This window comes from Kogia breviceps, chromosome 16 (assembly GCF_026419965.1).
Source record: "Kogia breviceps isolate mKogBre1 chromosome 16, mKogBre1 haplotype 1, whole genome shotgun sequence".
NCBI classification, from domain to species: Eukaryota; Metazoa; Chordata; class Mammalia; order Artiodactyla; family Physeteridae; genus Kogia; species Kogia breviceps.
This window is the reverse complement of record NC_081325.1, coordinates 7983829-8001939: the sequence shown is the minus strand read 5'-3', so window position 1 is coordinate 8001939 and position 18111 is coordinate 7983829. Positions and strand designations below refer to the sequence as shown.

At 43.9% G+C, this 18111-nt stretch overlaps 1 long non-coding RNA gene across 2 annotated transcripts in view; it reads right to left on the bottom strand.

Annotated features, from left to right (window-relative positions):
• Positions 1–18111, bottom strand: part of LOC136792816 (uncharacterized) — a 57616-nt gene that overhangs the window by 24841 nt on the left and 14664 nt on the right. The window contains exon 3 of one of the 2 annotated variants that reach the window (XR_010837278.1): positions 4800–4907. This is a non-coding gene — a long non-coding RNA (uncharacterized lncRNA). Of the gene's footprint in view, positions 1–2735; positions 4908–18111 lie in introns of those variants that run through there. The other variant, XR_010837277.1, reaches the window with a different exon arrangement.

Below are 18111 nucleotides of genomic sequence, written 5' to 3'. Positions count from 1 at the left end.
CTTATTGAGAACTCCTGTGTGCCGGCATGTTACAGGCTCTGGGGACGCAGTGTGGAATAAGCAGGTAGCAACGGCGCCATGTATGGGTGGAGGTGACACAGTCTGAAGTGGTCATGGCTGGAGGGAGTGCACTTGGAGGACAGGTGAGGAGGCCTGGCAAGAGCACAGACAAGACCTCAAGGCAGAGCTTGAAAATGACACAGGAGCCAAAGTCCCAGGAACATGAGAGGTTACAGCTGGCAAACAATAAAATCCAACCAGATACTGACCAAAAGGCCCGTTACCAGACCTACTGACTGGGAAATATGACAGAAATGAACAAAATATGTTTTGCAAATACAAGCAAAAACAGACCAGAAGCTGAATTATTAATACCGAATGAAGACTTCTAAGACAAATTCTTTTTTTTAAAAAAAATAAATTTATTTATTTTTGGCTGCATTGGGTCTTCGTTGCTGCATGCGGGCTTTCTCTAGTTGCGGCGAGCGGGGGCTACTCTTCACTGTGGCGCGCGGGCTTCTCATTGCGGTGGCTTCCCTTGTTGCAGAGCACAGGCTCTAGGCACGCGGGCTTCAGTAGTTGTGGCACAGAGGCTCAGTAGTTGTGGCACGTGGCCTTAGTGGCTCCGTGGCATGTGAGATCTTCCTGGACCAGGGATCAAACCCGTGTCCCCTCCATTGGCAGGTGGATTCTTAACCCCTGTGCCACCAGGGGAAGTCCAGAAATTCTTTTTTTTTTTTTTTTTGCGGTACGTGGGCCTCTCACTGTTGTGGCCTCTCCCGTTGAGAAGCACAGGCTCCGGACGCGCAGGCTCAGTGGCCATGGCTCATGGGCCTAGCCGCTCCACAGCATGTGGGATCTTCCCGGACCGGGGCACGAACCCGTGTCCCCTGCATCGGCAGGCGGACTCTCAACCACTGCGCCACCAGGGAAGCCCCAGAAATGCTTAACAGGACAAAGTGAATGACTTTGTCTTGATGAAGGAGTAGACAAAAGATGAAAAAAATTACTATTGTAAACAATTATGTGCCAAATGATGGACACCAAAATACAGATACCACAGACTGTTAGAATTATGTCTAAAATTTTAGAAAAAATAATAATATTGATAAATTTTTAATACACTCCTACTTAGTCGTTTAAGGATTAGGCAGATAAAAAATAATTTTGGATAGAGAAGACCTGAACAATTTATTTTTAAAACAATTTAATGCAAACTCTACACCATAAACAGATTGTATACCTTTTAAAGTATCTGTGTGCTATGCCTGTGTGTGGGCAGGGTGTATATGGGCAATCTCTGTAGCTACTCATCGGTTTTGCTCTGAACCTAAAACTGCTCTAAAAAATAAAGTTTTAATATTTGAAAAAAGTACCTAAATGGAACATTTTCAAAATTTAACCTCAAAAAGCCTTAATAAATATATAAAGAACTGGTACAAGTAACACTACCTAATCACTATACTATAAAATTTGAAATTAACACTGCAAACAAAATCTCTACCTAATTTTCTTAAAACACATACACACAGGCGTCTACATACACACACTAAATATTTCTGGGGCTAAAAAGGAAACCAAAATGGCAACAACATAGTACTAAGAAAATAACCATAAAGAGACGTCTACAGACCAACAGGTAAGGGATGAGAATTCCACTTGGTTTTGGGACCTAGACAGCCATATGGAATGTTCCTTCCACCTTAATGATGAGAGAGAGTCTTGATGATCTATAAAATCATAACTCTCTTTCAGCCCATCTCAGAGTTAAGGTTGCAGCCAATCAAGTGAACCAAATTCTGGTGGGTGACAAGCCCTCCAAGGAAAATGGGATGTAAGGACTATTTCACCCCTGTAGGAGCTCAGGAAGAAGAGGTGGCTGCATTAACGTGAGGGGGAAGAAAACAACTCAAACGCCATGGACTGTTAAAGGCCAAGTGTAGACCGCCACGAGAGTTGAGAATCTCTGGGAGCCTGAAACACGGGGTGTTGAAACACACTCAAACTCTTTTCCCCAGGCCTCCGTCAGAGGTTTGCAGAAAGGCTGGGGCAGGGCAGGTGACCCGAGGGCGCTCCCTTCCGTGACACACGGGCACAGGATCCTGCCCTCTTGCCTCTCCCTTCGCTCATGCCCCAGGGACCCAGGCAAAGATCCAGGGCTGCAGGGGAAGGAGTTACAGCAAGAGCTGTGTGATGCCAAGGGTGGGGTGGAAAACGCTTAGACACAGGGGAATCGTAACTGATCGCCGAGCGAGGGACAGAGGCACAAAACTGCTGCTGGAGAAGGGCAGGGACTTCTCTCCTGCCAGGGCCACCCCCCCACACACACTGCAGAGGTGTGTGCCCTTGGGGAAGGAGCGGGACCACTGAGGAAGCCCTCCTCCAGGGTCCAGGTGCCCAGGGCCTGCCTAAGACTGAAGCTAAGACATCAGGTGGTCGGGGACTTCCCTGGTGGTGCAGTGGTTAAGAATCCGCCTGCCAGTGCAGGGGACATGGCTTCGAGCCCTGATCCGGGGAGATCCCACATGCCACGGAGCAACTAAGCTCGTGTGCCACAGCTACTGAGCCTGCGCTCTAGAGCTCGCGAGCCACGACTACTGAAGCCCGGGCCCCTAGAGCCTGTGTTCCGCAACAAGAGACGCCACCGCAATGAGCAGCCCGCGCACTGCAACGAAGAGTAGCCCCTGCTCGCCGCAACGAGAGAAAGCCTGCACGCATAGCAACAAAGACCCAATGCAGCCAAAAATAAAATAAATTTATTTAAAAAAAAAAAAGACATCAGCTGGTCAAAGATCGTTCCCCTTTGCTCACCATTCATCTCACTGAGTAATAAGCAGCAGTCACGTACCCCTAAGGAGGGCGGGGGGAAGCGATGGGGGAGGGGGTTCCGTGGTCCAGGGGTGCAGAACAGATGCAGCAGCCCAGTCCCACACTAAGTACAGGTGGCTGCACCTGCTAACTTTGAAGGATGTAAAGCACTAGAGGCAACTACAATAACAGCAAAGCAACACTTTAAAAGTCCTGAACGAACTGTCCACCCAGAGCAGCTGGGAGCGCCGCTCCAGGATTTGCAGAGGAAGAGCTTAGCTGAGACTAAGCTGGTCACATGTGCCGTGTGTTCCCTCCTCCTGGACCCGCAGCTACCAGACACGTTCCTCTCCCAGCAACCGCAGAAGCGCCAGAGAGCTGGCCCCATCGCACGAGCACTTTCTAAGGTTCTTCTTGCGTCGACTCTGTCAACATCTAGTTGTGGCCGACGTAAGTCACATAGCTGAGCCCAGGCCCAGGAAAGCCCCCCTTGCCTCAGGGTGGGGGACACTGGGAAACTGTGTGGCTTGGCTTTGGTTAATCAGAAGTGGAGGAAGAGAGAGGGGGCTGAATTCCGAGATGCTAGGGTCTCCCTGGGCTCGGACATTCTAGAATTGAACCATACGGTGCCTTTCCCAAGTGTGGGACAAACAAGAAGTGAGAAGGGTAGAGAGTGAGGTTCTCTGGGCTGCCTCAGCGCACTGCGGTGGTCGGGACGGTCCTGTCAGTATCGCATCAGAAGTGCCCCTCAATGGAGCCTTAATCTCCGCCCAAGGTATCAGAGGAAAAGTCCATTCCTTCATTAGGAATACATACCTATTCCCAGGCTTCTCCACTGACTCACAGTTCAGAGGAATCAGAGTGGCACATTTTAAGTCAGGCAGAGGAAGATATATAATAAAGGCATACATTTTTAGAAGGCTGCTTCGGTTCCATGGAAGAAAAACCAACGTAGAGCCAAGGAACGTAACCGGGAAAGAGCTAAAATCCACAGTCTAGGTCAGAAGATTTAATTCACTGTAGTATGAATAAGAGAACAATGCAGTCGCTGAAGGGTTCTTGAGTGATTCACAGACTGACTCAGTTCAGTGCGTTTCCAGTTGCACCAGGGAGGCTCGGAGGCGGCCAGGTGCTGCTGTGTAACGTCAGGATGAATGAAATTCACATCACAGATTCTACTACGTGGCTGCGGCCTCTGTGGAGCTGTGTGTGCACCCATGAAGGAGACATTTGAGCAGCAGGGAGGGGCGAGGCAGCTTGCTTAGAATGAGGCCTCACACATCGGAAACTGAATATTACGGACTCTAAACATAGGTGCTAAATAACCACTCTTGTCAGGAAATAATATATCACAAAGTTAAGCTTTCGCTTATGAAATTTGAAAAGACTTTTCTTTTTCTCTGCTGTGATCTATCTTAAGAAGAAGAAGGAAAAGAAAGCCCTTCAGAATTTGGAAACGTGAGGACTCAGAATTTAGACATGGGGGATTCTGCGCCTTCTCCATCTAGGTCACTTAAAAAGAAAATGAAATCGAACTAGTGAGAGCAACCAGATCCTTTAGCTAAGAGTAGAGTCTCTGTGATATTCTTGGACCAGGGTTCTGGGGACTGGATTTCCATGAAGCCAATGCCTTCGGCAAAGTACCTGCACCCCATCCTCACCTCAACCTTCAACCAGTGCTTTCATCAGAGAAGTATTGTAAAATGATTCTTTTGAGTTACAGATGATTCAAACATAAACTACTGCTGACAGTGATGGGAAAGGAAAAAGGCAAGAGCACAGGTAAAAAGATAGGGTGAAGGGAAGTGTTATGGACTGAATTGTGTCTCCCCCAAAACTCGCATGTTGAGGCTCTAACCCCCAATGTGGCTGTATTTGGAGATAAGGGTTTTACAGAGCTGATTAAGGTTAAATGATGGCATAAGGGTGGGGCCCTAATCCAACAGGACTGATGCCTTTATAAGAAGAGGAAGAGATGCGGGGACACTCACATAGAGAAGAGGCCACGGCGAGAAGACGGCTGTCTGCAAGCCAAGGAGGGAGGCCTCAGGAGAACCAACCCTGCTGATACCTTGACCTTGGACTTCCAGCCTCCAGCACTGTAAGAAAATAAATGACTGTTGTTTAGGTCACCCAGTCTGTGGTAGTTTGCTATGGCAGTCCTAGCAAACTCATGCAGGAAGAAACATTTATTAATCATCCACTAGGTGGCAAACACTGAGGTAAACAGGCCGTTAACTGAATCCTCACAACAACCCAGGGAGTTTAGTAATAGTTGAGAGAACTAAGGTTCAGACAGAGCAGCTCGCTCAAGGTCACAGAACGGTGGCCTCTGAATCTCACCTGCCTACTTGAGCTCAAACTCAAACTGTTTCCACTATATTAGGGTTCTCAAATACTGGTGTGCGCTTCAGAACGCCCGAGGGAGCTAGATCTACCGACTGAGCTTGCGGCCTGGGACCTGGGCCTCTGCAGTTCGGTGTTTGTTATTGTTTTTGCTGTTGTTGTTTTTGTTTTTCGGGCCTCTGTATCTTTAACAAGCTCCCAGGGGATGTGGACTCACACTACTGCCCTAGTTCACAAGGCTGGTGGCTTTTCACCCTTTCATGGTAGACAAGCAGTGTCTAAGACTAGCAGAGCTAATTTAGGATCTTTCTTAACCTCTCAACTTTATTAGAGCTCCAGGAGCTATCGTTTTCATTAGCTTTTATGGGGGAAATTTCCAACGACATCAATTTAAAATACATTTTGGCGCATGCTCTCGGGTAATCATGTAACCCTGATTGATAGTCTTTCTGAGGGTCTGTCTTGCTCTACGTTCTGAGGTATTGACATGTGAATCTCAGAGTTTTTAGCATGGAAAGCTCTGTAGTCTCGGACCCATTTATTGTTAGCCTCATCCCTCACAACAGAATTTCAGCAGGATAAAAACGCCAATTGGTTTTGGAAAGCTAATGACCACTCTTTACTTCTTAATGTTTTGTAAATTTAGAGTTCTGTTTATTGTATTCTCAGAAAATATGTGCACCCATAGTTGTTCTCATTTTGTGCCGAGAACCAGCCAAATACCAGATATTCCTTCCTTGACTAGGTTTCCTGAACTTTCTAATTAGTCTCAAGGAGAAAGCTACACGTGCATGCCAGCCTATTATTTTCCTAACATCAGGGAATATCCTTCTCGGCGTTCGTCCTATCCCCAAAGGCGTGGATTGCCGGGCTGCTTCACCATCGAACGGGAACATAATTTGCTTCTGCGTGATCCTTTTGAGGCCCGATGCCTGATTTCTTTTCCACTGTTTTAGGAATGCAGTAAGTTCAGAAACTCAGTTTGGCTGCAAGGGTTGTTGGCTATTTCCTAACTGTTCCTCTAGGGGAAAAGAGGGAGTCAAAGGAACCGAGATGATGGGAAAAATCGATAGGGCATGCATGAGCTAGCTCTCTCCCTGCCTCAGACGTCACGAGCCTGTGCTCTCAGCATATGGGGAGCCGGTGGGCACGCAGAGCCCCAGCCAACGCAGGACCACAGGCCGCAGACAGCCACGGCGAAAGGCAGACCTGCTTTCCTCTCTGCCGGGGGAAACGCACAGGAAGAAGCTGCCCTCCCAGACAGGCTCGACAAGACTAGCCTGCAGAGGAAGAACTGAAGGAGCCAGTCTACCCCAGGAACACCAGACCGTCCACTTGAAAAGGGTGAGTTTTATGGTGTGCAGATTATTACACCCAGTTTCAAGAAGTAGTGCGAGGAGAAAATCTCCACCAAGGGATTCCGGTTTAGATACTTTAAGAAGGAAGAGAAAGCAAACGCACTCCCAAAGAGGACCCTGGAAGCACCCAGAGACAGAAGGCCGTCACCGTCTGAGGACAGGGCACCTGGTGCTGATACCCCTGTTTGCAAGGAGTCTGAGTTCACAGATCTGCTGTCCCAGGTCATGGGTCTTGCTTTAAGAGATTCCCCTTCCCGAGGGGTCAGAGGAGGAAGAGGTTTCGTCCCCAGAGCAGCCACAGAAAGGCAGGCTCCCCAGGATTTGACACTTACACCTCCCACTACTGCCCCTGAGGTGAAGGGGGACCTGTCTCTAGGTTGTGCCACAGAACCACAGCCTTGTCCTTCCCGTGTCACCCACGCTGACCCTTAGCAGCAAGTCACCCAAGCCACGGCCCGGGCAGAAACTACGTCATCTCGGGTGTGACCTATCTGTACACGTAGGCCCTTGGGAGTCAGCGCTGGCCCTGAAACTAGCCTCTTTGCTGGGCTCTGTCCTTTTCTTGCCTGGGTCACTCCGGCTCCCACCTCTCAGCCACCAGCCCTCGCAGCAAGGGACATGCTGGTGCTCCAGGCCCGCAGCTGGGGACTGTTGCCCCTCGGCTCCCTCGCTCTGAATGTCTTGGACAAGTCTCTGGGCACACCGTCCAGGGCAAGATTAACAAGCCATGGTTCCTTTCTCTAAGATCATAGCTGTCCCCCTAAGAAAACGCAAGTTTTCTTCTCCAGCATTCCTATCCCTAATTGTATAAAATAATTCTCACCGGAGCCAAAAAGGGTACACAGACCTAAGTCACTTAAGATGCCTGAATTAGTTCCCAAAGCCCTCAGAATTGGGTCTTCTTTTCTTAGAAATAATACACTATCGCGATATTTAAGATATGCCAAGAAAAGGAATAAAGAATAATAAGATGCCCATGTCCTCATCCCCTAGCATGAGGCATCAAACACTGTCAACAGAGCAAAAGGGCCCCCCACGCTCCTCCCTCTTCACTTCTACTCTGTAATTCCACCAGGAGGCGGCCCTGTGGCCCTGCAGCTGAAGGACTCCGTTGCCCCTCAAAGTCGTAAATCCAGAGGAAGAGAGGTTGCTATTGAATGAGATCTTCTGTGCTCTTTCTCATTAGCACGTGAAACTGGGCTGCCTCTAATACATTTTTAGGCTCTGCAAACACAAGTGTGATGCATATATCTTGGAAATTAATGACGTAATTTAAGAATCTGTCCTCTCCAGAGCCCTCGCTAGTGGTTACAGGCAGATTTCATCCTCGTTCTCTCAGCAGAGTTGATGAGGCCTAGGTTGATGTTCTGTAAATAAACCAAAGGATGCTCACAAAGATTGGATATAAATAAGAATCTCAAGTGGAACTTTTTCCCAGTGGTGAAGATTCTATTTCTGATCATTCCAACCCCTCCCCCCTTTTAAAAATCAACTATTGTTTTGAGTTTTTGCTGTTGCTGTGTGTTTTCCTGAAAGAAATGTAATTTAAATAATGCTCAGTATGTCCACTTGCCTGTATGCTAGTACCAGGTGATAAGGTTTGCAGCTCCCCTCAATTTAAAAGTTGTACCAAGAATAGGACACGTACAGTATCTAAAAAAGTACCCAGTGCCCTGCCAATCGGCAGCATCGGCTCCACACGTCAACGTGAAAAGGGTTAGGTGTGAAGGGGTGGCATCCTCAGACCACAATAATCCCTCTTATGGCTCCACGATTAAAGAGAGGTGCTCACCGGGTCTGCCCCATCCATCCACCGTACAGCAGGATAAAGACTAGAAATGGTTCACTGCTCAAAGTACCAGAATTAGGCCCATCTGGTTCATCTCTCTCTCTTTAACACCATCCAGAGAGTTCCTCTAACTCAGAAAATTTAAAAAGACCAAAAAATCCATTAAGAACTAAAACGTTATCTATCTATCCATCCAAAATCGTAATATATGATATATAACTACATAGATCCTAAAATGTTACGTAATTTACTGAAAGTTAAATTTAACCAAATATACTGTGAATTTCAAATAAAAGCTATGTTTTCAAAATGCCTTGGCTGCCAGCCTCTCTCCCTGACCTCCCCACCAAACCCTGCACACGGGGAAACCCTTGGCTGGGGTGGGAATGGGTTTTCTGTCCTGGTTCCAGCCTCCTCTTTCACCATCTTGATTAAGTGTGTCTGATCCATTCTCAGTATCAGCCTCATCCAGATTTCATGCTGATGTGGTCATGAAATTTGTCCTAACAAATCAGATAACATAGATGAGCCAGAATTATTTTATAAACAGAAAAAAATGAGGTCAGAGAAGCTAGGACTTGCCCAAGATCCTGTTAAGTCACTGGTGAAGTCAGACCTAGAATTCCACATTCTTAGCCCGCGGTGTACCATGCTTTATCCAGAATGCTTTCTGTCTCCTAAAGAAGACTGAAAGATGCTAATTAAGAAAATGCTAATTAACCAGTGCACTTCGGGGGGAACTCTCAACATTACACGTAGCAAGTTCAAGAGAAAATGTGCACTTCATAGGCCTCATCTTGACATTGTGTATCTTCTCAGAGACAGTGAAACCATACTCTTAGGACATTTTTACTCAGAGTTGAGGATTGATGCTTACTTGAAACAACTGTTCCAAAGAATCCCAGAAACCCTGAAGTCCTGAGGATCTGTTCTGCGTTTGGATTTGCCATGAATTGCTCAGCAATTGTGTTAGTATTTCAAACCAGCTGGAGATAAGCCAGGAAATGAGAAAAGTAGCTAGAAGAATCCAATGCCCTTGGATTTAATAGCTGCTTTAAACTCCTAATGAAGTTAACATCAGGCTCGTTTTTTTTTTTTTTTTTTCCCAATCAGGCTCTTTTTTGGCCAGTGATGATTAATTCTTGTAATGACTTGGTTTTCTTTTGCCATAGCTTGTCTAAAATACTTTTCTTGCATAATCTTCTGTCAAAACTTTTCTGGTTAAAAAAAAAAAAAAAAAAAGACAACTAACAATAATAAAGGGACATTTTTAGTCATTTCCCTGGAGCGAGGTTAAACCCAGGGCCGGTTTCACCTCGAACTGGACGAGTGCTGATGAGGAGCAGCTCTGCAAGCAAAGCAGAGGTGTGCTATGTATTCTAGCAGAATGAAGCTGCCTGTCCTCCCTCAGCTGACAGAGGACAGCCTGGAAGCAGCCGCAACGTGCCTGCCACGCCCGCCCCTCCTCCAAAGGGAATGGGTCGATGGGTCCCCGAGTCAGTAGCTCACAGCTCACCCGTCGGCAAACTTTCTCAAGGCTGTACTTTGGAAGATAATTCATGAGATGGGGTATTACTCCTCTGCTTAACATAATAGGGTTTCGGATGGGAGAAAGTGGGTGCGCCCTCTTTAGTTCATTCCTACTGCGTCTAAAGCTGGTCTAAATTGTAACTAGACTCCGGGGAGTGAGGGAGCTAAGCCTTGCGCCCCTTGCAGGCTTACGGGGCTCTGCGTGGCCCTTGCCCTGAAATGTGACACGGCCGGACGGCGCTGGCCTTTGCCCTGGCTTTGCAGCGGTGCATACGTGTCTTCAGAAGAGGCCTTGATTTACAGATTCCTGTTCCCACTAGGAGTCCACACTCCTCGTGCAGACAAGGGGTGTTAAATAAACATCTTGCATGAGGCAGACAGACCATGTTGTCCTGTGATATCAAAAATAAATCCAGTCGATGGAAGACACTGTTGGAAGTTTCTCAAAAAACTAAAAACAGAGTTGCCGTATGATCCAGGAATCCAACCCTTGGGCATTATTGGGGGAAAACTCTAATTCAGAAAGATACATGCACCCCTATGTTCACAGCAACACTAATCACAATAGCCAAGAAAGCAACCTAATGTCCTTTGACAGATGAATGGAAAAAGAAGATGTGAGATACATATATATGTACATGTATATATACACACACACATATATACACAATGGAGTACTATTCAGCCATAAAAAATGAAATAATGCCATTGGCAGCAACATGGATAAACCCAGAGGTTACCATAATAAGTGAAGTAAGTCAGACAAAGACAAATATCATACGATGTCACTTATATGCGGAATGTAAAATATGACACAAATGAACTTATCTACGAAACAGAAACGGACTCACAGACATAGAGAACAGACTTGTGGTTGCCAAGGGGGAGGAGGTTGGGGGAGGGATGTACTGGGAGTTTGGGATTAGCAGTTGCAAACTAGTATATATAGAATGGATAAACAACAAGGTCCTACTGTATAGCACAGGGAACTATATTCAATATCCTGTAATAAACCATAATGGAAAAGAAAATAAAAAGGAATATATATAACTGAATCACTTTGCTGTACACCAGAAACTATCACAACATTGTGAATTAACTATATGTCAATAACAAACAAATAAATAAATCCAGTCACTTTCAACCCCCAAGATGCACTTCTCACTCGTGCTTGACTTGCATCAAAGTTTGGCTGAAGCTCTGCTGCACACGACCTCCCGTTGGGACCCTGACTGCTTTTACGACCTGGGCTGGGATGGTGATGGTTGTCACAGCAGACGGGAAGAGGACACAGAAAACCTCGCTTTGGCCCTCGGCACTTCTGCTCACGTTTCATTGGCCAAAGCAAGTCAGATGGCCGCGAGGGTTATCTGTAGGGTGGAGACGTATAAGCCTCCCCTAGGCAAGGCTAGCGGATATTTGAGAACAATAAAACTATCAGGCATGCTAATTAAATGCTAGACCCATTAATTTTCAACACTTTCAGTTCACAGGCGTTTTGGTATGACAGAGACCACCACACTTGCCCATTCTTAGTTTCACCAAAACCACCATTTACTTATGCATGGTGTCCTTTGAACTATACTTATCTGGACTAATTTTTTCCTTTACCCTTAATTACATGAAGAATACATAAGTATATTCTTGTTGTGAAATACTTAGATAATGAAAACAAGAACAGTATGGCAGTTGCTCAAAAAGTTAAAAACAGAACTACCATTATGATTCAGCAATCCCACTTCTGGGTATATACCCACAAGAAAGGAAAAGCAGGGTCTTGAAGAGATATTTGTACACCCATGTTCACAGCAGCACTGTTTACAATAGCCAAATGGCAGAAGCAACCCAGGTGTCCATCTACAGATGAATGGATAAATAAAATGTGGTCTATATATAGAATGGAATATCATTCAGCCTTAAAGAGGAGAGAAAATCTGACACTTGCTACAATATAAATGAACACTGAAGACATGCTAAGTGAAATAAGCCAGTCACAAAAAGACAAATACTGTACGACTCCTCACACATGAAGTATCCAAAGTACTCAAACCCATAGCAGAATGGTGGTTGCCAGGACGGAGTGCAGAGGGAAATGGGCAGTTGTTTAATGGGTACAGAGGTTCAGTTTTGCAAGATAAAAAAGTTCTGGTGATCTGTTACCCAACAATGTGAATATACTTAACACTAACGAACTGTATACTTGAAAATGATTAAGATGCTGAACTTTATGTTATGTGGGTTTTTTTTCTTTTTACCACAACTGAAATTTTTAAAAATTAAAAAACAAAGCAAGAGCCTCTTTGATGACCACTTCTGATTCATTAACCTCTTTCGAGGTAGCATCTGCTTATTAATTTGGCATGTGTCCTTACAGACATTTTTCTATTGTGTTGACATACACACCTATGTAGATACAGACAGAAATGAACAGTTTGTGCAGGTTTTTTATTTAACATATATTACATATATTTTACTGCATGTATTTTTGGCAACATGCTCTTTTCACTTGACAATTTATGTCTGAGACATTTTAATGCTGGTATATATTGATTTAAGTTTCCTTAAAAATTGCTACAATGATCCACAGCATCAAAGTATGATAGATTACTTAATCATTCTGCTTTTAACAAACACAAGTTGGTTTCCAATTTTTCACTGTTACCATCAATATCTCTTTGAGCATATGTGAGAGTATGTCTCTATATTAGATACCTAGAAAGGCATTTTTGGCTCACCAAGTATGTATATTTAACATTTTAATTCACTCTGCCACGTTGCTCTCCAGAAGAGCTGAACCACCTTTAATGCAGGAAAATACCATTTCTCCACTTCTTCATCAACACTTGCTATTATCAGTCTCTTCAATTTTGCCAAACTGATGGCTGGAAATGATGTCTCAATCCTGTTTAATCTGCATTTCTCTGATTGCTATTGAAATTGAGGATCTCTTCATTTAGTTGCTGGTCATTTGTATGATTTCCTCTGAAATGTCTTTTCATGTTCTTTGCCCACTTTTCTCTTGCACTTTGTATTACTGGTTTGTAAGAATTACTTGTATATTCTGTCTATTCATCCCTTGTCTTTTATTATATGTTGCAAAGACCTGTTTGCATCATTTATTTTCCAACATCATTTATTAAATTTTTTACTTACTGGTCCAAAGTATAACCTTTGTTATTTACTAAATTCCTATATATACATAGGTCTGTTTGTGGACTCTCTATATTATGTTCTATTGATCTGTTTATTCCTTCCCTTTAAGTTACATTCTTAAAATTACTATAACTTATAATGTACTTTGATACCCTCATTGGTCTCCTGTTTCAAAGTAGGCTTTGCTGGTCTGGTGTGTACTCTCAAAAATTTCAAATGAAGTTTTGAAAACATTTGACATGGGTTTAAGATTTGGGTTGGGGAAAGGAGTTTTGACTGGTATTGCAACAAATTTACAGTTTAATTTGGGAACAACAGACATTTTTTAAATGTTGACTTATCTCAACTAGGGATATGGTTACTTCTCCATTTTTTCAGGTTCTTTTTTGTCCTTATTAAAGTTTTATTTTTTTTGTCCTCATAAGTGTTACATTTCTCTTGTTGGGTTTGTTCCTAGGAGAGTTTGTTAGTGTTATGAATGGAATTAGTTTTTTCAATTATATTTTCTAACTGCTTTTGGTTGGCATATAGGGAAGCTATTACTTTTCATATGTGATTTTATACCTGTCCACCCTGATGCACTCTTATTGGTTTACTAGGTTTTACTCTATTCTCTTGGATTTTATGGATGAATAATCGCATCATCCTAAATCAAAGACATTTTTGTCTTTCCTTCCCAGTATTCATATCTTATTTCTTTTTCTTATCACTTTGACTAAAGATCTCCAGTGCAATGAATGGGACAGGAGCCTTTTCTTGCTTCTTCAATAATAATGCTTCTAATTTTTCATCATTCAGTATGATATCTGCAGTAGACTTCTGGCATATGCTCCTATAAAATCAGATTCCCAATAAGAAACTGATGACATTTTGGAAGAGCATGATCTGAGAATTTGTTTATAATGGAACTAGAATCACTGTTCATGATTCTGTACTTGCAAATTTGCTTACTTGCTAAAATTTACTTGTAACCCTGAAATCAGTGCTTGTGGGGCTTTTGCAGTTATTCACAGTCACGAGCAGAGTGGCAAAATATTTGTCACTGACGTGCACCTTCACAGCTGAGGATGGACGAGGTGACACTCGGTGAGACATCAGCTCTCATATCGTAAACACTATCCTCTTCACTGTTTACTCAGTGACACACTTTTCATATTTTTGTGCTTTTGTTGATGATTTTGCTGTTTAAAATCGCCCCCAAGCATAGCGTGAAGTGCTCCTAAGCATAGGATGGCTGCGTGTGCCCTACATTGAAAACACATGTATCAGAGAAGCTCTGTTCAGGCATGAGTTACAGTGCTGTTGGCCGTGAGCTCAATGTTCATGAATCCTACCCCTCACCTGTCCTTCCCGGCCTCCAAGCCTGGCAGGGTCAGAATCCTGGGCCAGGTTGCAGGCGTGGAGCCGTGTAGCGAAGCAGCTGAGAAGCCGCCACCAGGACAGGCCCAGGGAAAAGACTGACATAAAATCCAGAGTTCTGACTTTTACACAGGGCTGTACACTTTCAATGTTGTGAACAGAAGTGACCAGAGGCTTTTTTTTTTTTTTTTTTTTAAATCTAAAAGCAACAGAAAAGGTTATGTAAGCTGCTGGAGACTTTAGCTGGGGACAAGGAAGAAACCATAAAGGAGGGGAGAGAAAATTGCTTTCTGCCTCTGGCCCCTTTGGAGCCTTGCTTCTTCACTGCTGGGGATAGATGAGTTAATCAAGGCATGAGCATTGCCAGACTGCTTGCCAAAACAAGCCGTAGTAACTCACACACCTACCAGCGACACAGGAACGCTTCTTCATCTGAATCTTTGCCAGTTCTGCTTGTTTAACTCCTGAAACTCTGCTGAATAAAATTATGTTGTGTTAATTTGCTACCCTCGGTTCATGAACAAGATCAAGTTCATCCTGGAAGTTCAGTGTTTGGAAGCCGGACTGGACGTCAGCAATTCCCACAGCCTCGAGAGACAGAAGACGGACGTGTCAAAGCCCCAGAGCGAACTGTGATGACCCTTTGGTAGGACAGTTCTCAGATCCATGCCATTCGTTAGATGCAAAATTCTTCACGAAAGTTTACCTTTTAAGAGGAAAGATGATCTGCTATGACCCTAAAATTTCTGGCAATACGATCTCATTCTTACCAAGATCCTTACATTTGGTGGTTATAGGACTGCATCTCAAATACTTGGTGCTTGGTGGGCCCTAACATCCAGGTCTATTTAATGGTATCTCACAGACTTCTCATGGGTTTTATTTTTTAGCTTTCCCTATTTTAAAACCTCAAATTGTCCACTTTTCTTTGAGAATCAAGTTAGGCCTGTTTGTGGTTGGACACTCGACAAGCTTTGAGAACAGAATGACCCCCCGAGGTGCATGGCTTTGGAAAAAACCCAGCTACATGAGAAGCTACCATCACACACAGACTTTCCAGAAACTACCGATACATGTAGCTTAGTGAGTTTTACAGCCTCGCGTTGCATGCTTTCAGTAGCCCTTCCCCTGTGCAGTGGGAGGGGAAGGAGTGGCCCCGCTGCCTTCCGCTTTCCGTGGAGCGGAATATGCTGGCCAATTGCACCAGAGAAGATTTTTGAAGAGCGAAAAATACAGTAACTTTATTCTTACGCAAAGGTAATAAGAAGCAAAACACAACAAGAGATACCATAGGTGTTTCCTTCAGCAAGAGCTTCGGTGGTTCTTAAGTCCCTTGTATATTATGTTTCTCTCCCACGACACAAATTCATCCCAGTTTAGCTGGTTTTAACTCAGCCTGCACCCTGAAGATTTCTTTACGCATCACACCCACAAAGACTAGAGATTTTGCCTGGGTTTTAGGGATATTTTACACAAACAGCATGCTTCCTGTGCATTTTCTCAGGTCGGTCTTCCTTAAATTAAAATCGTATTATTATCCCACATGAATTTGTCACATATACATTTTTCTCTTCTCGAATACTATTCACTCCCTTCTATGGCGAAAGCTAATTCCCAAGTCCTGCTGCAGAAATACAAGATAATAGAGATAAGACAGTCAACTGCTTTGAAGTGTTCTTCATTATGAATCACCTTAGCTAAGGCACAGGGGGCCTATGGCCATGGTTTAAAGGACGTTTTTAACTGAAGAAAACTGTTTTGGTTTTCACGGAAATACAACTGCTGATAAAGTTGAGGAGGGCACGTCTAAGAATGAGAACACGGCCGTTCCCTCTGGTATTTATTCAGGATGTGCTTTGGTCCATGCTCTTCTGGCTGGACCCCCTCCTTCTGTCTCCCTTCACACAGACGGCCAAGCTCAGAATCTCTGTTTCTTCTCCCTCCCGGTCCCCTGCGTCTCTCCCCCATCGCAGGGAGGTGTACACCATGCACGTGGCGCGTCCCCTCCCCGCCCCCCCCACCCCGGGATGTCACAGCATCCCTGACCCACGTCCTCTCTCGCCTCTGAGTCACTCCTGTCTCCTCACGCTTCCCCAGTCTTGAAAACACCTCCTCTTCCTTCCTTCCTTCTTTCCTTCTGCTGGAAAGCAACTGGCTTTCTTTCCCCTTCCCTTTATTGACATGTTTTATTTATTTGTTCATTTTTTAAAAATTTCAAGAGCAGAAAACAAACTTGTAAAAACATCAAACAGAACGGAAGCGTACTGAACGTAAAAGCCCCCCCCCCCCGTCCGCCCTCTCCCTGCCTCCCCTTCACTCAGCTGTTAACAGTTGGGTGTGCACCTGTATCAGACGTCTATGACATATAAACAAACACATAGCTATTTCTGTGGAGTTCCTCAGTCCTAACTGGAGCATAGTACACAGCTCTGTAGCTTGCTTTTTTCTTTTTCTTTGCTGTTATTTAAAAAAAAAAAAAATCACTTGAAAAATGTAAACAATACAGAAGCATATGTTATGAAACATTAAAGCCCCTCTTGTGGTGTATTTACCCCCAAAGCCAAGCTGTCCTGTCCTCACTCTGGGTCACCAAAAACAGTTAAAGGAAGAAGTTCACCATCCAAAATAATTGTGAAGTAATTTGAATCTTTACCGTAGACTCTTTTTCTCTCTGTAACCCCATTCCCTCTTTTGACACACACACACACACACACACACACACACACACACACACACACACAAATACTGCCGACACACACAAATACTGCCGACACACACATACACCCCCCCCGACATACACCCCCACACACACACAGAGGACTGAAGGGCATTCAGGTTCCTAGTTCTGTCACAAACAGTATGGCAGTGAACAGCCTCACGCAAACACCCCTTTGGAAGTGTGTGAATATTCTGCAGTACAGATTCCAGGAGGTGAAAATATTGTATCCGAGTGACACACATTTAAAATTTTGTTAGAACCTTCCAAACTGCCTCTCCCAAAACAGCTCTACCACTTTGTACTCTTACTCACAGTGAAGGTGGGTATGACTGTGTCTTCACATCCACATGAACATGGTATATGAACAACCTCCTAAAAGCTTTTTCTCTTTTGCCAATTTAATTGGTTAAAAACAAGATCCTATTATTTAGTTTTAATTTTCTTTTTCTGTTACATATTTGATTAAGAACTGTCGATCAGCCTGTTGTTTGCCTTTACTTTTATTTGTGGCGACTTTCACTATGAGGATGTATTTAACTCTTCTATAGTCAAATTTGTCAAGATTTGCCTTTGTTTTCTCATTTTCCTTTGTCCTAAAAAAAAATCCTTCCTCAGGTTAAGTTTATAACACATTTATCTATGTATCTATATCTTTAAACCATTTGGAATTTATTCCTGTGTAAGGAATGACATAAAGATCTATTATTCTCCTAAATGAACTGCCAATCATTCCAACCTATTTGTGGAATAATTCATCATTTCCCTACTAATTTAAAGTGCAGTCTATATCATATGCAAAGTGTGTGCGTGTGTGCTGTGTCTATTTCTGGACTTTTTTTCCCCATCATACTATATATTTCTGAATAATGCCACCCTATTATAATTACTGTCATTTTGATGACATAGAAAATTCCACTTTAGTGTTCTTCTTGGCTGATTTTAGGAAACAATCTGTCAAAGTCCACTTTTAAATTCCCAGAAATTTTTAGTGAATTCTCTCTGAATAAATAGATTATTTGGAATAAAGTTCACAAGGGACATTTGAAATC